We start from the raw sequence: 27,218 nt of genomic DNA on the forward strand, positions 1-27,218 counted from the left end.
GTTTTCATTTGGCATTTTCTTGGCAAAGATACTGTAATGGCTTGCCATTTCCTTCTCCAGTTCATTTTACAGGAAACTGAGGCAAACAGGGTTAAGTGACATGCCCAGGATCGCCCAGCTAGTAAGTGTCTGAGGCCACATTTGAACTCAGGTCTTCCTGACTCCAGGCCTGGCACTTGATCCACAGTACCACCCAGCTGCCCCAAAGTGAGGCATAGTTATGGGAACAGGACTCCTGATTGCCAGCCTAGTCCTCTTTCTACTACATCATGGCTGTATTTAGTCTCTTTTGCTGATTAACTCCTCAGCACATGAAATATGTAGCTGTGTCACCACTGGGATCTCTACTCAGAATACTCATTTGTAATGGAAGCTACTCTATCTTTCTTACCTCTCGGATCTAAAATCTCCCATCGCAGTAGGTTTGGCTCCGTCCATTTCAGTTTCATTCCCCAACTCCTACTATAAAGGTTTTCTCCGTGTTGGAGAAAAAGCATATCGGACAGTGTAGTGGAAAGACATTAGAGCCAGAGGACATGGGTCTGAGTCCCAGTTCTGCTCCTTACTAGCTATGTGGTCTTGGGCAAGTCACTGACACCAATTTCTTTTATGTAGAGGAAATAAATAGCTGTCCTATACTTGATCTGCATTCTACACCAAGTACCTTTCTATTCTTTCCCTTTTGGGAAGACTTCAGACTTGAGCCAAAACCTAAGGTTTAAGTAACTTTTCCTGAAGCTCCTGGAGGGAGGTATAGAGAAACTGACAGTGTGAGAAAAAGAATCTTCTTTACTGTGGCCATGCTCCCCCAGAACTGAATCCAGGTCATGGATCCCTAGGTCCAGAGTTTGAAGAGGCAAGCCCCTTAGTGGATAGGGAGAGCTTGAGTACTCCAGACCCATGGGCTCTTCATAGGTTGTTAATGCTACGTGGAGATAATAATATTTATATTAACTACTTACTTCACAAGGCTTTTGAGTGGAAAGTGCTTTGGAAAAAATAGATAGCATTCTAAAAGAAATGATTCAAAAAAATAAAATAGATGATTTGATTACATGAAACTGAAAAGCTTTCACATGAACAGAATTAGTGTAAATAGGATAAGAAGGAAAGACCAGAAAAATAACATTTATCAGATATAAATTCCTAGGTGCAATATGCATTCAACATATCCAAGATATATTCACAATTAACAGAAACATATAAGGCCAAACTCATTTCCCAATAGATAAGTAATCAAACCATATGAACAAATAATGCTCAAAAGAAGAAATGGAAACTATTAACAACCATATGAAAAAAATGCTTCACATTCTTAATAATTAGATAAATCCAAATCAAAATAAACTTGAAGTTTTAACTCACCCCAAGAAAGCTGGCAAAGATAATAAAAGATGGTAATGATGGTTAATGCTACAGGGCTCATGAAAATAAGACACAGTAATGCATGGTTGGTGGAGCTGTGAATTGACCAATCATTCTGGAATAATAGGAAGAGGTGATTAAAATGTCTATATCATTTAACCCAGAGATTCTACTTCCAGGCATATCCAGGCAAACCAAGAAGATCAATGACAAAAAAGAAAGGCCCTATATATACCAAATATTTGTACCACTTTTTGTGGGAACAAAGAATTAGAAACAAAGCAGATGCCCACAAACTGGGGAATAGCCAAACAAAATCTGTTAAAGACCTCAGCTTGAAAAGGCCAAGGTCTCCCACTGCATCCTGGATCATCTCCAGTCTTCCTGATGAATATCTGGCCACTGGACCCAGATGGCTCTGGAGGAGAAAGTGAGGCTGGTGACCTTGCACAGCTCTCTCTCACTCAAATCAAAGTCAACTGCAAGTCATGTCATCATTTCCCTGATGTCATGGTCCTCTTCAAAAATGAAGAACAAACACAACCTGTGCATAGTCCGAATTGCCTGAATGGGGATTCAACCAGTTGGATAACTCAGATTGCCTTCTCCCTCTCCCTCTCCCTCTCCCTCTCCCTCTCCCTCTCCCTCTCCCTCTCCTTCTCCTTCTCTTCAAACCAAGGTAAATTTTGATGGCTGGAAGCTGCCCAGTTAACTTGAGGTTTACCAGCTAGATTCCTTCCTTCCTTCCTTTTTTCCTTCCTTCCTTCTTTCCTTTCTTCCTTATTTCTCTCTCTCTCTTTTTTCTCAAAGACCAAGCCTCAAACCCATTTCGCTCTGGAGCTCATAGATTGGACCACAATAGGTCCCTTCCCAAGCATCACTTAATAGCTATATTTTGGGGCCTCTTGGCTCAGAGTGAATGTCAGTAGTAATTGTTTCTCTTTTGAGTGAGCTTCTGCAATTTGCACTCCCTGGCTGATGCTGCTTGAGTGACGAGGGCTGTGCCCTTTCTCATGAGAAAGAATAAAGACCTTTTCTGATCTCCGACTCAGACTCTGAGCTGCTGAATTTGACTCCAGCGATTGCTGTAACACAATTTTGGAGCTGTAACACACAATTTCTGAGCTGTAACACACCATTTCTGAGCTGTAGCACACAATTTCTTCCTTCACTTTGCATCAGTTCATGTAAAAAACTTCCTTTTCCAGGTTTTTTTCTGAGTGCATTCTACTCATAGTTACTTATAGAATAATAGTATTCTATCACAATCATATACAACTTGTTCATCCAGTACCTAACTGATAGGCATTCCTTCAATTTCTAATTCTTTGCCACCACAAAAAGAGCTGCTATATCTTGGTACATATTTTTGGTTTTTTTATGTCTTTGGGATATGGACCTAGTAGTGGTATTGCTTAGTCATGGGGTATGCATGGTTTTATTTTCCTGAACTGGGCATAGTTCCAAATTGCTCTACAGAATGATTAAATCAGTATATAACTTCACCAACAGTGCAAGTGTCTCAATTTTCCCACATCCTCTCCAATATTTGTTATTCTTCTTTTCTGTCATTTTGGCCATTCTGATAGGTGTGGGCTGGTGGCTCAGAGTTGTTTTAATTTGCATTTCTCTAGTGAATAGTGATTTTGAGCATTTTTTTTCATATATATCAATAGCTTTGATTGATCTGAAAACTGCCTGTTCATATCCTTTGACCATTTATCAATTGAGAAATGGCTCTTATTTCTACAAAATTGTCTCAGTTCTCTTTATCAGAGAAACTTATTGTCAAAATTTTTCACAGTTGTGATTACTGTGTATTTCCCTCCATCCTATTTCCCCCTATTTACTCTCTCTCTCCTTTCACTCTGTCCATTCTCAAAAATGTTTTGCTTCTGACTTTTACCTCCCCCAATCTACCCTCCCTTCTCTCAGCCCCCCTCCCCCTTATCCCCTTCCCTTCCAACTTTCCTGCATGGTAAGATGGATTTCTATACCCAACTTAGTGTGTATGTTATTCCCTTTTTGAGCCAATGCTGATGAGAGTAAGGTCCATGTGCTCCCCAACCCTGTAACCTTCCCTATATTCCCCTCCACTGTAAAAGCTCTTTTGTGCCTCTTTTATGTCAGATAATTCATCCTATTCTACCTCTTCCTTTCCCCTTCTCCCAGTGCATTCTTTTCTCTTTATTATTATGCCTGTGCATTCTTCCTGCTCCCCTTGCCTTGCCATAAACTTCCTTTTTTCAGTCCAGGTTTGGGGGACTTACTGGTGGCTTGGCAATGAGGGCAGTTCATTCAGCTTTGGGAGCTCCCCTCCTTTGGGGAGGCTTGCTGACCCTCACTCCCCAACTCCCTTCTCATGTAGATTGTTGGCTCTTTTACGGTCCTCAGAAGACTCTGGGGTCATTCCTTTGGACTAAGAGTCAGAAGACCTGGAGTTTGGGTCTTATCTTTGTCAGTATCTTACTGTGTGACCTTGGACACCTCAATAAGTCATTCTGTACCTTAGTTTGTGCTCTAGAAAGGGAAGCTCTTGGATTAAATGGTCTCAGAGGTGCCTTCCAGCCTTAGGGTTTTTGCTGTTCTGTGGTCTTCCCAATGAACCTCAAAGAGATGGTGTGATATAATGAAAAGAACACTCCTGGGTTCAAACCTTGGCTCTGTGACTATGTAGCCTTGAGTAGCCCACTTAATTTCTCTGTGCCTCCATTTCCTTCTCTGTAATTCTGTAAAATGAAAGTCTAAGTTCACTTTAAGTCTTGTCCAGCTCTACCTCCTATGATCTTCAGTTTATTCCATTGGAAATGGCTCTGTGGCCCTGATGGCCTCACAGGGGAAGTGGAGAATCCCAGGTAAGATCATTTGAAAGGTGCCATTACAGTTTCACAAATCTGTTAATAGGCTGGCTTCTCAGCTCCCTTCCTCCATGGAATTCATTGTGATGTGATTCACAGTTCCTGTTCCCAGTCCTCACAAACTGGGCTTGGAGAAAGTCGCAGAACTATGTTAATCTAGCCTAATAAAATGTCATGTTGTCTAAACTTTGTTTGGGTCTTCCCTGCCAGACAATGATTTGTAGTATGCACCCACAGAATGACTCTTACAGATCTCTTTTCTCCTCAATCCTACATACCCACTCCATGTTCTGTATTCTTTCAGTGGGTGACCTCACCTCCTACTTTACTGGGTGAGGCAAAAGACAAATTCCAGTGGGGTTACACCATCTGGCATGAGCCTCTTCATGCTTCAGATAACCCCTATACCCATCTTCCTTTCTCCTTTTCAAGTGTAACCAATCCCTCTACTTGTACCATTGGGGAGACCTTGTTTCCACAATGATCTATTCTTTCTTCAGGATCTTCAGTCTCCTCTATCTCTGCTGACTGCCTTCCCCATTTTGACACTTGTTATGGTCTTCCCCATCTTGAAAACGGTTTTGCACCGTAATTACTAACCTATTTCTCACCCTCTATTCACCAAGGCTGCATCGGTATAGTGGACACTCAGGAAGAACTAGGTTCAAATTCCAACTCATACTTGCTAGCTGTGTGACCATGGCAGCCTCAGTTTCCTCATCTGTAAAATGAGAATCATAATGCCTCCTTCCCAGGTTTCTTATGAAGAGCACATGAGATCATATATGTAAAGGGCTTCTATAACATAAAACCTGTTATTAATCACTGCCAAACCTTTTTTTTATTTGCAGAGGGGAAGGCAGGGCAACTGGGATTAAGTGACTTGCCCAAGGTCACATAGCTAGTAAGTATGTCAAGTGTCTGAGGCCATGCCAAACCTTTTAAACAAATGCTGCTTATTAATTTATATACCCACTTGCCTCTACTTCCTCACCATACTCCTTATAACCCCCTGCAAAGTGGCCTCTTCCTCCACCAACCTATAGACATTATACTGGTGAATACATTGTGCTGGTGAATACAGGGTACTGGTGGCCTTTTTTTAATTTAATTTAATTCTTTAAAATTTTCCTTGACCTTTCTGCAGCATTTGACCCTGCTGACCAGGTAATTCTTAATCACCCTCTGTGATTATCCCACCTTGTTGACTCTCCCTTCTATCTCCTCTGATAACTCCTCTTCTTTGTCCTCCCATCCCTCTAAGTGTGTGTCCTCCTTGACGTTCAATGCTCTGCCCTCATGTTCTTTCTCTAATTTGTCACCATTCTTCCCCTTGTATTCCCCCTTTCTCCTGGAGATCTAGTCTGCTTTAACTCTAATTCTCACTTTTGTGTGGATGAAGTACAAATCTGTATTTCAAGGCTTGACTTTTCACGGTTCAATTCCAGGCCCTCATTTCTAGTTGCTTCCTGATTATTTCTACTTTTCTAAATGGTATTGCCATTTTCCTAGTCCCCTGGGCTGGAAACCTTCAAGAGATCTTTTTGATTCTTCCTTCTCCTTTCTTGTCTTCCTCATCCAATCACTTCCCAAGTTCTGTTCATTCTTCCTTCACAATGTCTCTGGTCCTTATCAATTAAATCACCACGGTGCAAGTTCAAACTAATGTATGGACAGAGAGCTACAATAAACTTCTACTATCACCGTGTCTCTGGTCTCTTCTCCCACCAGCTCATCACGTATATCTTCCCAAACCAACACTGATCTCACAGTCAAAAACCTTCAGTGTCTGGGCCATTGCCCATTGAATAAAGTCAAATCTCCTTAGTTTAACATTCAAGGCCCTAACCTAAGAAGGCAATGTGTGTCAAGAGCCAGTAGGTAATCATTCTTTCTCTTTATCTCTTACATGTTTGTGTGACCTCAGTTACCCCCAACCACCAGACCTCAGTTTCCTGGTCTGCAAAATAAGATTCGGTTAGATGATCTAATAGAAGTCACAGCCTGCTATTCCTAGAAATTATCTATTTTTCCAGCTATATTTCCCACTGACCTTCTACGCAAATGCCTTCGGTAATCAAAGTGCCGTCTATACCATCTCTAAAACACACCTTGTGCTATCATACATCCTTGTCTTTGCTCACACTGCTTCCCACATCCAAGAAAGAATATTAATAAGGCGCTCTGTGTTTTTAAGCCAAAATCTGCCAGAAATAATTTTATTTTATTATCATTATTCTTATTATTTAATTTTGTTATTTTAATCATTGTTTATTGTATAAGCATTTCTAGCTTGGCTAATAATAATATTAATAACAGTAAAAATAGCTAGCATTTACAGAGTGCCTACTCTGTGCTGGGCCTTCTGTTAAGTGCTTTACAAATATTGTCTCTTTTCACACTCATAACAACCCTGGGAGGTAGGTACTATTATCACTCCCCAGAAAATGAGGCAAACAGTTTGTGACTTGTCAGAGGTCACTCAAGAGTTTGAGGCTGGATTTGAATTCAGGTCTTCCTAACTCAAGGCCCAGCTCTCTCTCCACTGAGTCACCTTGGAGAAGGCTTCGTGGTATAGTAGACAGTCAGGAAGACCTAGTTTCAAATCCCAACTCATATAGTTGCCAGCTCTGTGACCATGGGCATGTCATTTATCAAGGGAAAGTCGCACGTAATTCTCCCCTCCAAAATGATTTCACATAGCATAGGAATCCTAAAGGATAAAATTACAATGTGTGCTTGGGGTAACATTCTAGAATAGTTGAGTAACCAAGTCACCGTCCCAGAGATCAGTATTGAGAACCTTTACAGAATAGTAAGGGTGGAGGGTACCTCTCTTTTGGGGGAATAGAGGGTGCTTCCCTTGGGTAGGAGTCTAATCCCCTCAGGGAATAAAGAAGAGGGGGTTACCTTTGGATGGGCCACTCTCCAGATCACTTCTGGGTTGGGGAACGCAATAATTAAACCACACATAAGGTAAGTTGAGTTTTTACCCTTAATTTGTTTTCCTAAGAAAGACCTTTTTGTCCTAAATCTATCACCCATCTTACTTTGCAAAGGGCTTTTCCCAGGAGTCTGGAAAGGGCTTCACAAAAAAAATATTACTTTTTACTACAGGGTATCCTAAAAGGCATACTGCAGTATAAAGCTTGAGTAGCTTCCTAAATAGGATGTTCCTTCTCTTCCTGTCCCCCGTCTTTCTTTATTCAAATCGTATACATTTGTCAAATCAAAAGTTAACAAGCATTTCTTAACTTATTTATTGTGGGTTAGGCACTGTACTAAGCAGTGATGATATAAAAAAGGGCAACAACCAGCTTGTCATATCATGGGAGAGACAATATGCACACAACCATCAACAAGGAAGATAAAGACAGTATAAACTGGAGAAAATGTCAGAAGGAAAGCCATAGAGTTAAAGGGAAGTAGCAAAGGCTTCTTGTAGAAAGTAGGATTTTAGTCCCCTTCGTCTGGGGAGCTGTCTAGAGATTATAGTGATCTCCCTCTTCTAAACTTAGCATTTACCTTTGACACTCAGCTGGTAACTAATCATGTTATATCTCTTGCATTATTGGTTTCTATTGTTTAACTTGTCATAAGTTTCTTTTTTGCTCCCCCAACTAGATTATAATCTCCTTGTTTTTATACTTTTATCATTTGACACAGAAAACTAGGTTGACAGTGTATGCAACGTTCTGCACCAGTAATCCACCACTTGTCCCCCAACCGAAGAATTTCTTTGTTGTTGTTGTTGTTTTGGAGGGGGGAGGGGAAGCAATCGGAGTTAAGTGACTTGCCCAAAGTCACACAGCTAGTAAATGCCAAATTCTGAGGCCTAATTTGAACTCAGGTCCTCCTGTCTCCAGGGCTGGTACTCTATTCGCTGCACCACCTAGCTGCCCTGATTACTCTTTCTTTATAGGAATCTCTTTAATATCTCTTTGGGGCATGTGTTATAGAATTTCGTCAACACACAAAATTCATATTGTTCTCTACAATGGTTAGAGCTAGGAGGGGCTTAGAGAGTTCTACCTTGGGCCTTGACCAAAAAAGACCTCATTCTTCAATGAACATTCATGTCTTTAGGGATTATTTAGACCACAAGATAAGGGATAATGCTGAGTGCCCGAAAGAAAAGAGAGATCCAAAGAGTCTAAGACATGCCTTAGACTAGATACCCAGTGATTGACTTCTCAGATAAACCATATTCATTCATCTTTAAGGCTCTAATATATTGAGTTCAAATCTGGCCTCAGACACTTACTAGCTGTGTGACCCGGGGCGAGTCACTTAACCCTCTTTGTCCCAGCTCCTTATGGAAAATGAGCTGGAGAAGGATATGGCAAACCATTCCATTATCTTTATCAAGAAAACCCCAAATGGGGTCACAAAGAGTCGGACACAACTGAAAACAATTGATATTGGTAACTAAATTCCAGATAGGGAAGCCAGTAGGGAAGTAGTTCCTCATTTTGTCTTGAATCTCCTTCCTATCACAGAAGAACTGGAGAAGTTGATAGGAATGTAGCTGCAAAGTTGTTTGGAACCAACCTAATCAAGTTACAAGCCATAAAGTTGGAGACAGGGCTTTATCGAGAGGTGAGAATGAGCTCTTTATAAGAACAAGCATTTACTCGGCTCTATAGAGGTCACTTGAAAAGTTACTGTGTGCCCTGTAATTGAATTGCTCAGAAGGCTCCCTGGCTGCATTTAGTTCTGACAGATTGAAGCTTTAGAAACTATTCACCTGTAGTGATGACCTGAAAGCAAAAGAAGTAAGACGGACCAAAAGGAGACAGTGAGAGATGGCAGGGGCGGGCAAGCTGCATTCTCACAAGGCCAACACCAGCTTCCTAGGATCACAGGACAGAAAGCTACAAACCTTTAGAGGTCATCTGTTCAAGTCCTTCATTTTATAGATGAGAAACATGAGAGGCTAAGTGACTTTCCTAGCATCACACAGCTAATAAGTAACAACAAAGCTGGGCTTTGAAACCTTGGCTTCTGTTGCTGTTCAGTCAAGTTTGACTCTGTATGACCCCATTTGGGGTTTTCTTGGCAAAGATACTGGACTAGTTTGCCATTTCCTTCTCAAACTCATTTTACAGATGAGGAAACTGAGGCAAACAGGGTTAAATGACTTACCCAGGATCACACAACTAGTTAAGTATCTGCAGCTAGATTTGAACTCAAATCTTCCTAACTCCAGACACAGTACCCTATCCCCTGAGCCACCTAGCTGCGAGTCTTCTATTGTCAGACCCAAAAGAATTTTCTACTCTGCTATATCATCTCAACTTTTTTTTTTGTGCCCAAGTTCCCATCAAAACCTAACAGTAATAGAATCTCAGAGCTAGACTTCTAACTCTTCATCTGTACAATGAGTGGATTGGATTACATCATCTAAGGCCCCTTTCAGCTCTAAAGACTTGATTCTATGGCCTCTGAGGTGTCACAATGGAGGAGGGACTTAGGAGATGTAGAAACCATTCTCCACTGCAAAGCAGGACCGTTCTTATGGAGTCGACCAACTTCCCTTACCGTGGTGGAGATGATAAAGTAATGTTTTCTCTCCTTCCATTTATGCCATTTGCTAAGCTGACTTTTTCCCCACTCTGCAAGGATGGGACATCTTATCATAGCGTGAAGCCTTGCTCTCGGTATTGGAGTTTTTGATGACCTTGAATCTCAGTCAGTGTTGCTAGGTTACTTAACTCAAACTCATCACTGTAGTGAAGCCAATGTCATGGGTTCATTCTCCACATAAACCTGGTGGTTTTGCTCCATCCCATAGCTGCATACCACTTCCCCTACCAGCCAGCTTGCAGATGCATTGTGCCATTGCTCCCAAGGGACACTGGTGAGAGAGTGTGCGTAGCTCAATGCTAACCATCCCCACTGCTGCCAAAAAGAACTAAAAGCATCCTCTATGCTGACGGTGAACAGTTGCATCATTATCTTTATATTTGTAAATGATGTTCTGGCTAACTTCTTCTGAAGTCAGTCTCCCTTTTAAAAAAAAACCCTTAAGATGAAGGAGTACTCAGTGCCAATTTTTCCCCTTTACTATGTGTGTGTGTTAAGTCTCACTGCACTTTCTCCTCGCAGCCTACTCCCTTTCCATCTAGCCTCTCTTTATTATTTAGAATCATCTCCACCCACCCACACACTCTTTCTCCCCACACGCCTTCACCATCAACTCCCACCGGTGGCTAGATTATTCTGTACTCTGCTCTCCCACAACCTCACAGTTTTTCATTTTTACTTTCTAGTGGGGAAAAGAAAACCAAATGTCTCCAAGAATTTCAGTATTCTGATAACAAAAACTGATGGTTACCCGAAAAGCTATGGAAATCCCTTCTGTCCCTGCTACAGATGGGAAGGAACTCGAACAGTTGGGGTTGTAATTAATTTTAAAGCCTGGGGTGACATCTTCTCCCTGAGTATTGACCTCCTTTCATTCTGCCAATTTAGCAAGTGAAATTGGAAATTCAGGTGGGCTTGCCCTACTGGCAGGATCCAGGCCCTCACTGCAGGCCTGGGTACCCCTTACTTATTATGAAGACTCTTTTCTCTCACACACCAAGGTGTGTGGGTAATAAGTGCCAGACACACTGCAAGCACATGGAGACCAAATTCCCCTCTGATAATACAGTGTTGTAAGCTGCCAAGGCCACTGGGCTCTGGACATGAAAATAGCTAGCAAAGCCTTCCCTTGCCCTCTGAGGGTTGAGGGCCATTTTAGTCTTGACATGAATCCCTGGTGTTCGTGCAATTGAATTCACCTAAATAGTGCCAATTATATAAGTGGGATGTGGGATAGAGACACTAGGCTTTTGAAACCAAAGACCAACAAACCCTAATGGTTGGATTGACTCATGTTGCACTGGACCAGGAGATGACGAAGTTGACTTGGTCTCCCAGGCCCACACTAGTTTGCTGTGTGTTCCTGATCACCCTGCTGAATTTTCTGGAGTCTTTATTTCCCACCTATGTGACCTGGAGTTCATCAGCTATCTATACACCTCAAAAGTGAGAGAAAACTTATTGTAAAGTACTTTGGTCTCAGAGAACATTTGTCAAACACCAGCTGTGGGTGGAACCCTATCAGAGGAACAAAGAAAGAGAAGATAACACAATTTCTATTCTCTGGTTGCTTAAAGTCTGAGGATTTGGAGTGGATACTCATGAAAAAGATTGAATAAAATAATGTGTTAATAAATGTAGCCTGGGCTACAATGCATCAATTTAAGAGAAGACCAGATGGAAGATCAATCATGCTGGAATGGGGCTGATCAGGGAAACCTCCTAGAGGGGAGGGAGTTTTGAACCAGGCTTTGAAGTTGGGAAGGAGACATGAACTGAAAAGAGGAAGGATGGGTTGGGGGAACATCACATGCAGAAACTTCCTGAAGGTCAAAGAGCAAGTAGATTTGCTCAATCTGAGTGATCAGTTGGAGTTGGACAGTAATGGGAAACAAGGTATAGGACATGGAAGGGCAATTTGATTTGCAGACTGGATTTTTTTTTAAGTTTTACTATTCCTATTTTTTAAATAATATTTTATTTTAAAAATTTGAAAGAAGGTGATCTAGCCATACCAGATCTCAAACTGTCTTATAAAGCAGTAATTATCGAAACAATCTGGTGCTGGCTAAAAACTAGAGTGGTGAGTCAATGGAATAGATTTGGTACAAATTACATTATAGTAAATGGCCATAGTAATCTAGTATATGATAAACCCCAAAATCCAAGAATTTAGAACAAAAACTTATTATTTGGCAAAAACTGCTGGGAAAATTGGAAAATAGGATGGCAGAAACTAGGGATAGACCAATATCTCACACTGTATACTAAGATAAGGTCAAAATGGGTACATGATTTATATAGATAAAGGGTGATATCATAAGCAAATCAAGAGAGCATGGAATAGTTTGTCTGTCAGATTTATGAATAAGGGAAGAATTCAAGACCAAAGAAGATATAGAGAGCATCACAAAATGTAAAATAGAGGGGCAGCTAGGTGGTGAAGTGAGTAGAGCACCAGCCCTGGAGTCAGGAGGACCTGAGTTCAAATTTGACCTGAGACACTTGACACACTTACTAGCTGTGTGACCTTGGGCAAGCCACTTAACCCCAACTACCCTGCCTTCCCCCCTCCAAAAAGAAAAAAAACAAAATGTAAAATAGATAATTTTAATTACATAAAATTAAAAAAAATTTTGCACAAACAAAACCAATGCAACCAAAATTATAAGGAAAGGAGAAAGGGGAAAGGGGGGGGATTTGTAACAAGTATCTCTGATTAAGGCCTCATTTCTCAAATACGTAGAGAACTGAGTCAAATTTATAAAAATAAAAGTCATTCCCTAATTGATATATGGTCAAATGATATGAACAGGCAGTTTTCAGACAAAGAAATCAAAGTTATCTATGGTCATATGAAAAAGTTCTCTAAATCACTAAACAACTCTGAGGTACCATGTCACACCTGTCAGAGTGGCTTATATGACAAAAAAGCAAAACATTATTGTTGGAGGGGATGTGGGAAAACTGGGACAGTAATGCCCTACTGGTGGAGTTGTGAAACTGATCCAATCATTCTGGAGATCAATTTGGAAATATGCCCAAAGGGCTATAAAACTGCATACCTTTTGATCCAGCAATACCACTGCTAGGTCTATATCCCAAATACATCCCAAAAAAAGGGAAAGGACCTATATGTACAAAAATATTTATAGCAGCTCTTTTTGTGGTGGTTAAGAATTGGAAACCAAAGGAATGTTCATCAATCGGCGAATGACTAAACAAGCTGTGGTATATGATTATAATGGATTATTATTGTGTTACAAAGAATGACAAGCAGGATGACTTCAGAAAACCCGGAAAGACTTACATGAACTGATGCATAGTGAAGTGAACAGAACCAGGAGAACATTGTACATAGTAGTAGCAATATTGTTCAATGAAGAACTGTGAATGACTTACCCATTCTCAGCAATACAAGGATCCAAGACTATCCCAAAGGACTAATGGTGAAGTATACTATCTGCCTCCAGAGAAAGAACTGATACTGTTTGAATATGGATTGAAGCATGCTATTTTTCATTTCCTTTCACTTTTAAAATTTGTCTTCTTGTACAAAGTGACTAATATGGAAATGTTTTACATAATTGCACATGTATAACATATATGATTGCTTACCATCTCAGGGAGGAGGAGTGGAGGGGAAGGATAGAATTTGGAACTCAAAACTTTAAGTAAAAATGTTTTTAAAATTGGAAAAAATATTTTATTCCTTCTCCAATTGTATGTTAAAACAATTCTTAAACATTTGTGGTTTTTCTGAGTTTTGAGTTCCAAATTCTATCCATTCCTCCCTAAAATAGTAAACAATCTGATGTAGGTTGGATTTTATTATCTCTATTTCATTTTGTTTCTGAAACTCTTCCCATCCCTGCTGCAGATGGGAAGACACTGATCAGGGACAAGGATAGAGGGCGAAGGGGACCTCCCCATAGTGAGGGATGTTCAAGGCTGAATGAAAGTAGGAGCCCAAGCCAAGCTGAATGCAATCTGTCACTTTAGGAGCATCCTTCCAGCATATTCACTTTACCCCACATATCCAATCAGTTGCCAAATCTAACTGTTTCTACCTTCGTGACCTCTTGAATTGGGCTCCTTCTCTCCATTCCCACAGTTACCACTTTAGTTCAGGCCCTCATCACCTCTTGCCTGGATTATTGCCTCCTAATTGATCTCCCTTCTTCAAGTCTCTCCCCATTCTGATCCATCCTACCTACTGCTGCCGAGTGCAGATCTGACCATGTGACTCCCCTCCTCGGCTGAGAATCCAATGGCTTCCTATTACATTTAGAATGAAGTCTAAATTCCTCTGTTCAGCTTTTAAACCCCTGCTCAGCATTGACTCCAACCTACCTTTCCAGACTCATTGGACATTACTCCTCCTCCCACCCTCAGTAATCCAGCCAAACTGGCCTCCTTGCTGTTCCTCACCTACTCGTAACATCTCTTCTCTCATCTGCCTTCGTCCTGGCCACCTGCCACGTCTAGGACGCATTCTCTCCTTAGCTTTGCCTCATAGGTTCCCTCTCATTGAAGATGAAGCCTTCCCCCATCTCCCTCCCAAACTACCTTGTAGTAAACTACTGTGTGTGTATGTATAAATGTATATGAATTTATTTATTAACTTTTTATTTATGCGGTATATATTTTTATATGTTCTTGTCTCCTCTGTTACAATGTGAGCTTCTTGCAAGTAGGAATTGGTTCACTCTTTTTACTTCTATTCCTAGCACCTAGCACAGTGCCTACTACCTAGTAGACATTTAATGAAATACTTGATTGACTGATCAGGTTAACACTTCTTCCAATCCCTAAGGAGTCAAACAAATCATTCACTGATATTGGAACTGGCCTTATGCCAAATTGTGTTTTAGGTGACATTTGTGATTGCCATTCTCCCCCCTAAGAATTCCGCTACCAAACCCAGCCCTGTGGCTAGAGGATGGAGCCTGGAAGGTGATGGATACCAGTAGCCTTTCCTCTTTCACCAAGGAGGCGTCACTTTGACAGTGCCCATGTATATACTCTGGGCTCATGGTTGTTTGATTGACTTCAAGAAGCATTTATTTAGTACCTAATGTGTGTGAGGTGCCAGGAATACCAAGATAAAATGAAATATCATGTCTGCCCTCAAGGAGCATACATTTGCTGGGAAGAAACAAGGTTTAAACATGGAAAAAAATGATATATCCTCCTCCAAAATTGGGCCTGTGCAGATTGACACAAGGGTGACCAAGGCATTCTTTTTATATCAGATGCTTGCTTCTTGTAGATGGATGTTAAGGTATTTCCTGTGCCTGCATCTCTGAGATTTCATGGTTAGACACATTTCCCTCCCTCCCAATATAAGTATCTGCTCTTCTGTTCTAAGATAACTTGATCTCCCATTCCCCCACCAGAGCTCAGTGTCTTTTATTGTCTCTAAACATTTGGAGTGTTGTGAACCAGTCTGGCTGCCCGTTACAAGCCCAGGATCCAGTTTGGGGCTGAATTGTGATACATATAATCCCCCTCAAGTGCTGGAACAGGCTGCCATCATATCTTCTCTTGGTATGCGTTTATGAACCTACTTTTCACTGTTGATGTTACTAAGGCTTTTATTTGATATGACTTTCTCTTACCCAGTGAGCCATCCCTTGTAACAAAGATTTAAAGGGGAAGAGAAAAAAAAAGCAGGCTAGCAAAATCAACAACATATCAGCTGTGTCTGACAGTCCACACCTACAGTCTCCCAGCTCTGCAAAAAAGGGATACAGATACATTTTCCTAAATCTTCTCTGGGGTCAAGTTTGGTCGTTATAATTACACAGTATTTACTTTAGTTTGGAGAGGGGTTTTTGTGGGGAGGATGTCTTTCCATTTACATGATTCTTCCTTCTTGTTTTCCTGATTCTCTTTACTCTGGACCAATTCATATGTCTTCCCCTTCTTCTCTGAATCCTTCATTTTTATAATTTATTTAGTGCAGCAATATTCCATAATATTAATATACAACAATTTGTGTAGTTGTTCCCTAACCAATGATCATCTACTTTGTTTCCACTCCTTTGCTGTCACAAAAAGTACTAACATGAATATTTCAGTTTATATGTACCCTTTCTTTCTGAATTTGACCTCTCTGGTGGATGTTCCTAGAAGCGAGACCTCTGAATCTATGGATGCTTTATTCCCTTTTTAGCATAATTCCAAATTGCTGTACAGAATGACTAGACCAATTCATAGCTCCATCAACAATGTATTAGTGTACCTATTTTCTTATGTCCTTCCAACAGTGACTATTTACATCTTCTTTCATCTTTCCCAACTTGATGGGTAGAAAGTAAAACCTCAGAGAAGCTGTAATTTGTGTATCTGTTATTTTTGGTGATTTCGAACAAAATAGAGGTTTTAAGTGGCTGTTAATCAGAAATGATCATAAAGCATTTTACTGGATAAATGCTGATTAGCTGAGTCTACTGGAGCCTTGAAATAATAGTCTTCAAGGTTACCATTGTGGAACCATCCACCATATGGAAGAAACCACCTTATTACAATAAAGTGCCTTCTGTCACATTACTAAATGAACCCCTATTTGAGAGGAATTCAAGTCCGTATACTGAATACTTCTATATGGTAAGTCACTTAATAGCAGTGAGGTCCTAGTGCCTTAAGTCATCAAGATGAAGGATTTCTCATTAATAAGAGGATCTGTGTCCTGATGAATTAGCCCAAGGAAGGCACAGCTCCAGTCCCTCGCTTGTGCCTGTTGATATCACAGTGCACTGTCTGCTTTTGCAGTTAGCTGTGCACGGATGAGGTGGTGATGGGGGACACTCAGATGTCATGCAGTAAAGTCTTTTGGTCCTGGGTGTTTGGGGATGATGGGCTAGTCCCTTTGGGGAACTTAGAGTCAACTACTATAAATGCATGGTGATATGGGAATGACTGGGATGGAACAAATGTGTGTGAGAGGTTTAGGGTAAAAAATGTAACCAGAGTTACTAGTGCCTTGGGCCTAGGAACCTCCTACCTCTACCAAAAAACCAGCCAGAGATGCTGAGGAGAAAGTGGGTAAAGGCATCCTTCCTGAATGTGCCTAGTGATCAGCAAACATTGGAAAGGAAGGGGACTGGGAAGCAGAACAGAGGGGTCCATAGGTCCCTCAGTCTGGCAAGACAATCAGGGCATTGCCACAGAGGGTTTTGTGAGTTCTTTTGAAGGAAGGGATCTTGGCCAGGACCCAGCCTATGGGATTTCTGAGCCAAACCTCTTTGTATTGAATGATTGGTATTCATGACAGCATATAGGCTCCAGCTTGGCAGCCTATCGTCTTTCATCTACAATGCAGCCTTAAGGTGAAGGTTCTCTGTGAAGCTGTCATTCTAGAAACCCAGGCAAATGGCCCTTAGAAGCACAGGAACATAGATTAAGACCTGGAAGGGGCCCCCAGAAGCCTGAGTCCAACCTTCTCTTTGGAGACATGGGGAAAATGAAGCCCCATGAAATTAAATATCTTGTCCAAGTTCACACAGTCAATAAACACTTATTATGAGCTACTGTGTGCCAGGCATTGTGCAGCAAACCAGAATTTGAAACCAGGCCTGTGATGCTGCTGCACAGCTTCGTCTATGTGAAGCCAACTTCAGTTTCTTTGAAAACGCCCCTGAGCGAGTGGCTAACTTGACAAAAAAGGAAAATGACAAATGCTGGCGGGATCATGGAAAAATTAAGACTGCTAATGCACCATGGGTGGAGTTGTAAACTGGTTCAACCATTCTGGAGAACAATTTGGAACTATGCCCAAAGAGCTATAAAACTGTGTATACCCTTTAACCCCAGCAATACCACTATTAGGTTTGTATCCCTAAGAGATCAAAGAAAAAGGAAAGCAGCTAGACGTACAACAATACTTATAGCAGCTCTTTTTGTGGAAGCAAAGATTTGGAAATTGAGAGGATGCCCATCAATTGGGTAAGGGCTAAACAGGTTGTGGTGTAGGATTGTGATGGAATACTGTTGTGCTGCAAGAAATGACAAGCAGGATGGTTTCAGATAAACCTGGGAAGATTTATATGAACTGACGCTGAATGAAGTGAGCAGAACCAGGAGAATATTGTACACAGTGATGGCAATATTGTGATGATGATCAACTGTGAAAGACTTAGCTACTCTCATCAAGACAATGATCTAAGACAATTCCATAGGACCCATGATGCAAAATGCTACCTACATCCAGAGGGAGAATGGATGAATATTAAGTGCAGATTGAAGCATATTTTTCCACTTTATTTTTCAAACTTTTTGCCACATGGCTAATATGGAAATAAATTTTGCATGGTTTCATTTGTATAATTGCCTCCTTAATGGGTGGCAATGGGTAGGAGGCAGGGTGAGAATTTGGAACTCAAAAAAATTTTAAATGACTGTTTAAAATAAATAAATAATGAACTTGTTTTTAAAGAAAATTCCCCTTAGTGACATCTTCATTCCTACAGACTAGTATTAAGGAAATGAAGAGACACATACAATCGTCATCCAAAGGGAAAACACCTTGATCAGGGCTCAGCAAATACCAGGTGCTAGGTTACCTTTGGATTTCACAGCTTCATCTGTAGCATCTCATCCCAGGTGTCAGAAGGGCACTGCACTCTCTGCTGATGGCAGCTCACTTTCACCTTTCACGGTGACTGGATAGGAAGATATTTGTGTCACTGGGCAGTGAGTAGCCTGGCATAGTCTAAGGACCAGCCTCCTTTGGATTCTGCCCCGTGTCTCTTCAGTGATCAGAACAAACACTTTGCTCCTAGGGACCCTGGCTACTTCCCATTGATTTAATCAATCTGACCTAACAAGTATTTATTAAACACAATGTGCAAGGGGCTGAGGATACAAAAACAATATGAAAAACAGTCCTTGCCCTCAAGGAGTTTGCACTCTACTGGGGAAGATGTAAACATGTGAGGTTGATAGCATGACCTGGTGGATAGACTACAGCACCTGGAGTCAGAAAAACCTTTAGTGGAAATCCTCAAACTAGCTGAGTGAGCTTAGCCAAGACACTTAACTTCTCTCAATCTCAGCTTTCTTATTTATAAAATGGGGATAATAATACCAGTCTCACAGGATTGTTGTGAAAACCAAATGAGATAATGTATGAAGAGTGATTTGCAAACCTTAAGGTTATAGGAAAGTTAGCTATTACTATTAATAAATATATCTGTATCCATCTATTTATCTATCCAGCTATCTATTCATGCTATGTATCCATTCATTTATCTATCCAGTCATCTAGCTATCATCTATCCACCTGTCCATTCAACCATCTATTTATCTATCCTATCTAGCTAAACATCCATTCATGTATCTAATATCTATCCATTCATCTATTTATCCATTCTATCTATTAATGTATTATTCATCCTTCCATCTATCTATCCATCCATTTATATATCCTTCCATCCATCCACCTATTTATCTATCCATCTATTCAATCCATCCTATCAATCTATCCATCCATCAATCTATCCATCCATTCCTGTCTATCTATCCACTCATATATCTATTTATCCCGTCTGTCTATCCTTTGATCCATCCATCTACCCACCTACCTATCCATATATTCATCTATCCATCCATTCATCTATCTAGCCATCCTTCTCTCTCTATCCATCCATGCACCCATCCATATATCTATCTATCCATTCCTTTATCTATTCATTCTGTCTATCCATATATCCATCTTTCCATCCATCCTATCTTTCTATCCGCTTATCTATCCATCCTATCCATCTATCCATCTATACATCACTCTATTCATCTTCTCCATCCATCTATCCACTCCTCTATTTATCTATCCATTCTTTCTATCTATCCATCTATCTGTCTGTCTATCTTGTGATTAACCCTTGTCAATGCTTTCTCTTTCCTCCTCAAATAATTATATATAAATATATTACTGGGGTAGTACAAGATTCTCAGGTGCCCACCAGAAGATACTTTCCATTCTCTCTCCCCCTCCCCTCAGGAATGCCTCAAGGTTGTTCACTTGTGTTTTATAGGCACAGCCCATCATCACAAACCAAACCATGCAGATCTCCCAGAGTCTCCCCCACCTACAACACCTTCAAAGTGATCCAGAGAAGTGAATGACTAAGCAAGGGAGAAGAGAGTGCTGGTCTGTGACAAAGGGAATGGAAATACTTTCTCTTTTGTTTTTTATTCTCTAAGACGCCAAAGAGTGCTAGGATGAAAGTAGAAATAAATGCCAAGGCTGCTGTGCTACAGTGGTAATGGAAATCATGGAGAGGGCTTAAAGGAAATTGAATGGATTATGAATAGCCCTTTGGTGCCTGGTTTTTTTTCATGGAACCTCTACTTGTGGGGGAGCCCAGAATGGTCCAGGGAATAGTAGAAGGAGGTAGAAATGCTTGGCAAGGGAGATGGGGTTGGGAGGACATAGGCAAAGACTTGTCAAGACCCATGCACATTGAAATGTCAAGTAGATCTGAAGGAGGGCCTCTTGGTTTTGGAAGAGAATAATAATCTCTTACATTTGGAAAGAGGTTTTTTTTGTTGTTTTTCAAAATGCTTTCACATCTTTGATCATTACATCATCCCTGTGAACCTGGTCCAATTTGACCCATGAAGAAACTGAGGCACAGTGAGGTTAAGTGATTTGTCTAATGTCACACAGCTGGTTAGTGTCGGAGCTAGGCATGGGGCAGCTCTCAGGTCTCCTGAGTGTCCATTTTGTTTTCTTCATGCCAGACCTTTCTGCCTTTCAAGATAAATGGCAAGACTGGGCTGTTTCCCCAGGGGGTGGCCAAACTGCATTCTGGGCTTGTGAAAGGCCCTCTAGAGATTTTCTTGTTGTGGTTGTTGTTGTTGTCATCCTTCATTCTCAAAAAGGACCAATGACATCATGAGGGTGATGTCATCTTCACTTGCACATGAGCTGGATTTAAGTGAGGCAGAGCTGCACAAAGTCATCAGCCTCACTCTCTCCTCCTGAGATTTAGCGAGGGTGGATCAAATGCTCAATTCCAGACCCTGTTCCCCGTCTCCCCTTTTCTTTGCCTCTCTCTTGCCTCTTAGAAGAACAGAGCTCTGTTATTGTTGGTGTCTGCTTGGCTGGGGCCTGGAGGCCCTCAGGCAGAGGGGCAGGTTCCATCACCCTTCTTCATCTTGCAGGGTTAGAGGTAGGTCAGCCCTGAGCTGAGACAAGAGGCCTGATGCCAGTGTACCCCTCCTTCCTCTTAAACCAATGGGAAGCTTGCTTTTCCTTTGGTCTAATTACAGCCCTGCTCCAGGCTCCTTTCAAACCTTCTTCTGAGACACAGAGACACAGACCCAGTATGTCCACTGGTGACAGCTCTCAAAGACAGCAGGAAGCTATAATGACACTTTGCATTTCACCTCTTCTTCAAATGAATTTTATTGATTCTTTGCATTTTGATATCATAGTCATTTTTCAACACACCCCACCCCACCACCAAATAAGCCTTCTTTGATAACAAAGGAAAACAGTGAAGCAAAGCCAACCAGGACAATGATAAGTGTAGGCAATGTTCCATACCCAGAGTGCCTGACTTCTCAGCAGGAAGGGCTAAGAAAGCAATATGTGTAATGACTATAAGGTGAAAGAAAAAAACACTAAAATGAAGGGAGGCCAAGATGAATCCTTACACTTCATCTGCATTCACCTTCACTTTAGCATTTCTTTCTTTCACCTTATAGTCATTACACATATTGTTTTCTTGGCCCTCTTTACTGCATCAATTCATATGAGTTTTCTCAAGTTCTTATCTATTATTTCTTATAGCACGAAATATGCCATTCTTTTCATAGTTCACTTTATTCATCCAGCTATTCCCTAACCAGGGCAGCTAGGTAGCACAGTGGATAGAGGAATAGAGGGCCAGTCCTGGAGGCAGGAAGACTCCTCTTCCTGAATTCAAATCCAACCTCAGACATTTACTAGCTGTGTTACCCCAGGCAAGTCACTTAACCTTGTTTGCCTCAGTTTCCTCACCTTTAAAATGATCTGGAGGAGGAAACTGTAAACCACTCCAGTATCTCTGCCAAGAAAACCCCAAATGCGGACACAAAGAGTCAGACACGACTGAAAAACGACTGAAAGATCCATAAACAATAAGCATTCAAGCTAGAATATTTTGGTAGATATGAGCTAAGGTACAAAGATGATAAAATGTGAGAATAGTCAATGTGGTTACTGTTGCTTGTGGAACTGTGAATCAGCAATTGTCTACAAAAACATTTTGGGAAGCAATGTGGAATTATATTGATACAGTGACTAAAATATCCATACTCTTTGACCCCGAGATACCATTATGAGGCTTATATCGCAAGAATGCCATTGACAAGAAAGTCCTCATATTCACCAAAATATTTGTAGCAGCACTTTTTTTAGAGAGTAAAGTATTAGAATTAAAGCAGAAGCCCATTGATTGAGGAAAGGCTAAACAAATTGTGGTACATGCAAATAATGGAAAGTTACTGTGCTGTAAGAAACAATGAATGTGATGAATGCAGAGAAGCTATAATGGCAAGCAAAGTGGGACCTTTTGCTATTTTTCTTTTGGAGTCCTTCTCAGCACTAAGGCAATCAAATGCCTTTGATTGAGTCTTGTCTTTTTTTGAATCAAGAGTCTTTGATTGGAAACAGTATACATACTCTGAGGTTAGCATTTTGCTTTGGGGCTCACTCATGGGAAGAGTGTTTGTGTGATGTAGCTGGATGAGACTCTGGGTAGCGTAGCCATTAAGGTGCCCCCTGGCTTTGAAAACCCAGATGGTGGTGCTTCTCTCTCTGGTAACTATGTATATATTGCTATGGTCAGATAGTTAGAAGCCTGAATGTTGATTTGTGTTATTTTCTCTGTTTGTAATTTCTGTTTGTATTTGCTCTGAAGTTCAGGGTGCTGACTTTTTCCCCTGAACTAAGTGAATGATACATGTATGTTTAATTAAAGTAAGATTGTTAAGGTTGCTTTCCTTTAGAAAAGCAGATCAAAGAACCTGTGCCAGCAGCCCTCCTGTGTGCTGGTGTTATTGGCCTTACACCTCCACAGCAGCTACAAGTAACATTGTTGTTACAGAAGCATGGAAATATCTATATGAACTGATTCATTGTGAAGTAAGTAGAGCAAAGAAAACAACATACACAATGATTACAAAAAACGGTCGTGGAAAGAACTACACACACACACACACACACACACACACACAAAGTGAATGTTACAACGTTATAAAGAACAAGCACAGCTCAGAACAAGAGATGCAGAAAGTCTTCCCCATCCTGCCTCTTAGAAGAGATGGCAGGTCCACAAGTGTTGCATATTGCACATATTTTCAGACTTTTTTGACATATTGATCAATTACACTATTTTCCCTCTTTTTTGTCTTTAAAAATATGCTATTTGCTATACAGGATATCTGGAAGGGGGAGGAGAAGAATACTGGGGAAAGCAATGGTGATGTGAAAAAAGGACATTAATAAAAACTTATTTTTTAAAAATTTTTTTCTTTAATAGTTTTAGTTTTCAGCATTGATTTTCACAAGAGTTTGAATTACAAATTTTCTCCCCATTTCTACCCTCCTGCCCACTCCAAGATGGCATATATTCTGGTTGCCCTGTTCCCCAGTCAGCCCTCCCTTCTGTCACCCCACTCCCCCCATCCCCTTTTCCCTTACTTTCTTGTAGGGCAAGATAGATTTCTGTGCCCCATTGCCTGTATATCTTATTTCCCAGTTGCATGAAAAAAAGGGTTTTTTTAACATCTGTTTTTAAAACTTTGAGTTCCAAATTCTCTCCCCTCTTCCCTACCCACCCACCCTCCCTAAGAAGGCAAGCAATTCAACATAGGCCACATGTGTATCATTATGTAAAACCCTTCCACAATACTCATGTTGTGAAAGACTAACTATATTTTGCTCCTTCCTATCCTATCCCCCTTTATTCAATTTTCTCCCCTGACCCTGTCCCTTTTCAAAAGTGTTTGTTTTTGATTACCTCCTCCCTCATCTGCCCTCCCTTCTATCATCCCTCCCTTTTTTATCTCCTTCCTCCTTCTTTCCTGTGGGTTAAGATACCCAATTGAGTGTGTATGTTATTCCCTCCTCAAGTCAAATCCGATGAGAGCAAGATTCACTCATTCCCCCTCACCTGCCCCCTCTTCCCTTCCTACAGAACTGCTTTTTCTTGCCACTTTTATGTGAGATAATTTACCCCATTCTATCTCTCCCTTTCTCCCTCTCTCAATATATTCCTCTCTCATCCCTTAATTTGATTTTATTTTTCTAGATATCATCCCTTCATATTCAACTCACCCTGTGCCCTCTGTCTAAATATGTGTGTGTGTATATATATATATATATATATATATATATATATATATGTGTGTGTGTGTGTGTGTGTGTGTGTGTGTGTGTGTGTGTGTGTGTATATATATTCCCTTCAGCTACCCTAATACTGAGGTCTCATGAATTATACACATCATCTTTCCATGTAGGAATGTAAACAGAACAGTACAACTTTAGTAAGTCCCTTATGATTTCTCTTTCATGCTTCTCTTGATTCTTGTGTTTGAAAGTCAAATTTCTATTTAGCTCTGGTCTTTTCACTGAGAAAGTTTGAAAGTCCTTTATTTTATTGAAAATCCATATTTTGCCTTGGAGCATGATACTCAGTTTTGCTGGGTAGGTGATTCTTGGTTTTAATCCTAGCTCCATTGACCTCCAGAATATCATATTCCAAGCCCTTCAATCCCTTAATGTAGAAACTGCTAGATCTTGTATTATCCTGATTGTGTTTCCACAATCCTCAAATTGTTTCTTTCTGGCTGCTTGCAATATTTTCTCTTTGATCTGGGAGCTCTGGAATTTGGAGACGATATTCCTAGGAGTTTTCTTTTTGGGATCTTTTTCAGGAGGTGATCAATGGATTCTTTCAATTTCTATTTTACCCTCTGGCTCTAGAATATCAGGGCAGTTCTCCTTGATAATTTCTTGAAAGATGATATCTAGGCTCTTTTTTTGATCATGGCTTTCAGGTAGTCCAATAACTTTTAAATTATCTCTCCTGGATCTACTCTCCTGGTCAGTGGTTTTTCCACTGAGATATTTGACATTGTCTTCCATTTTTTAATTCCTTTGGTTCTGTTTTATAATATCTTGATTTCTCATAAAAGTCATTAGCTTCCACTTGCTCCTATCTAATTTTTAAGGTAGTATTTTCTTTAGTGGTCTTTTGGACCTCCTTTTCCATTTGGGTAATTCTGCCTTTCAAGGCATTATTCTCCTCATTGGCTTTTTGGAGCTCTTTTGCCATTTGAGCTAGTCTATTTTTTAAGGTGTTATTTTCTTCAGTATTTTTTGGGTCTTCTTTAGCAAGTCATTGACTTGTTTTTCATAGTTTTCTAGCATCACTCTCATTTCTCTTCCCAATTTTTCCTCTACTTCTCTAACTTGCTTTTCCAAATCCTTTTTGAGCTCTTCCATGGCCCAAGACCAATTCATGTTTTTCTTGGAGGCTTTTGATGTAGGCTCTTTGACTTTGTTGACTTCTTCTGGCTGTATGTTTTGGTCTTCTTTGTCACCAAAGAAAGATTCCAAAGTCTGAGTCTGAATCTGAGACTGTTTTTGCTGCCTGGCCATGTTCCCAGCCAACTTACTGGACCCTTGAGTTTTTCGTCAGGGTATGACTGCTTGTAGAGTATAGAGTACTTTGTCCCAAGCTTGAGGGGGCTGTGCTGTTGCTTTCAGAGTTATTTCTACACAGCAAGCTCTGCCACACCAGCTCTACTCCTCCCCCAAGAACCGCCAACCTGGACTGGACTCAGATCTAAGCAGGCTCTGCACTCCCGCTCAGATCTGCTTAATTCCTCCCACCAGGTGGGCCTGGGACCAGAAGCAACTGCAGCTGTAGCTCTGTAAGCAGCCGCAGAGCTGCATCAGGCCTGTTCTGCCTGGCTCCCGGTCTTGTTGGTCCAGGCGCAGCTCACACTGGGCTCTGCTCCTCTCCGCTCCCAGTTCTGTGGGATAGACCTTACCCAGCGATCATCCAGGCTCTCCTGGGCTGGAGCCCTGCTTCCCTGTGCTATTTCGTGGGTTCTGCAGTTCTAGAATTTGTTCAGAGCCATTTTTATAGGTGTTTGGAGGGACCTGGTGGGGAGCTTACGCAAGTCCCTGCTTTCCAGCCGCCATCTTGCTCACCAAAAACTCATTTTTTAAAAAAAACGAACCAAAATATTTCTGTCTTTGATCTACTTAGGGCATATTCTTAGTAATGGGATCTCTGAGACAAGAAGTGTGAACAATTCATTGCTTTTTCTCATATTACCACCTCTTGTTTTTAATTTATGTCTCTGAAAGAGAAAACTTATACAGGTAGGTCATGGGTAGAGAGGACTAGAAAAATTTTCTATTCAGAGGACATAGCTATGTCGGGGGCTATTTCCCCAGAAGGAAGGCAGAAGGCTCTCTTTACTGAAAAAAGCTCATTGAAATCCCTTTGACATAAAGAGATGAAGTCATCGATACAAAATACAAGGTGCCCCCACCTCTCTCTAGCTCCCTGCTCCATCTCCCATTGCCAGTGCTCAGACCTGGTCCATGCTAACTAGCCCGCTGCTCATGTTGGCTTCCAGAGAATTGGACATTGGCTACATCATGAGCTGCATGTCTACCAAATACTTAGTGTTAAGTTCTATTTTTTTGTGACCCTGGACTTCTCAGCTTATATTGGCAATAGCATTTCCTTTGTGGTTTCTTCTAGCTCAAGGGTTCTTAAACTTTCTTTGTGTTATGGGTCCATCTGACAGTCTGGTGAAGGCTATGAACTCATTCTCAGTATAATTTTTTTTAAATGCATAAAGTAAAACACATTAGATCACAAAGGAAACCCCTTATATTGAAATGCAGTTATCAAAATGCTTTTTTTTTAAGTTCACAGATTCCAAATTAAGAACTTATTCCTAGCTTCTGGCGACCAGCATGGCAACAGCCTGGACTTCTTTGTTTTTTGGGGGTGCAATTTGGTGTTCAGGGCCTAGGAGAGGAGGAATTTGAAATGGTGTCCCTGATGGAGAGAGAAGGTCAAATATATATACCTAGGCAAACAGGTACAAATGGACAAAACAGCTGTGTCCCAATTAGAGGAAGATGTAGGACCCTTGAAGCATTAGGGTTGTTGGCTCTGACTTGTAATAGTTATCTTGTTTTGTTTTGGTTTTTTCCTGCTTTAATTCATCAAAGCTCTCATACCAAAATGTTTTGGTATGTCTCCTAAATATGGGCAACTTTATCCTTGTATCTAATATGCTTATCTTTGTATCTTGTATCTAATATGCTTTTCTTTGGAAAACATTTTATTTGTTTTTGAATGGACCTTAATGTTTCTTGACATTTGA

The sequence above is a fragment of the Trichosurus vulpecula genome, chromosome 1, assembly GCF_011100635.1.
Source record: "Trichosurus vulpecula isolate mTriVul1 chromosome 1, mTriVul1.pri, whole genome shotgun sequence".
Classification (NCBI taxonomy): domain Eukaryota; kingdom Metazoa; phylum Chordata; class Mammalia; order Diprotodontia; family Phalangeridae; genus Trichosurus; species Trichosurus vulpecula.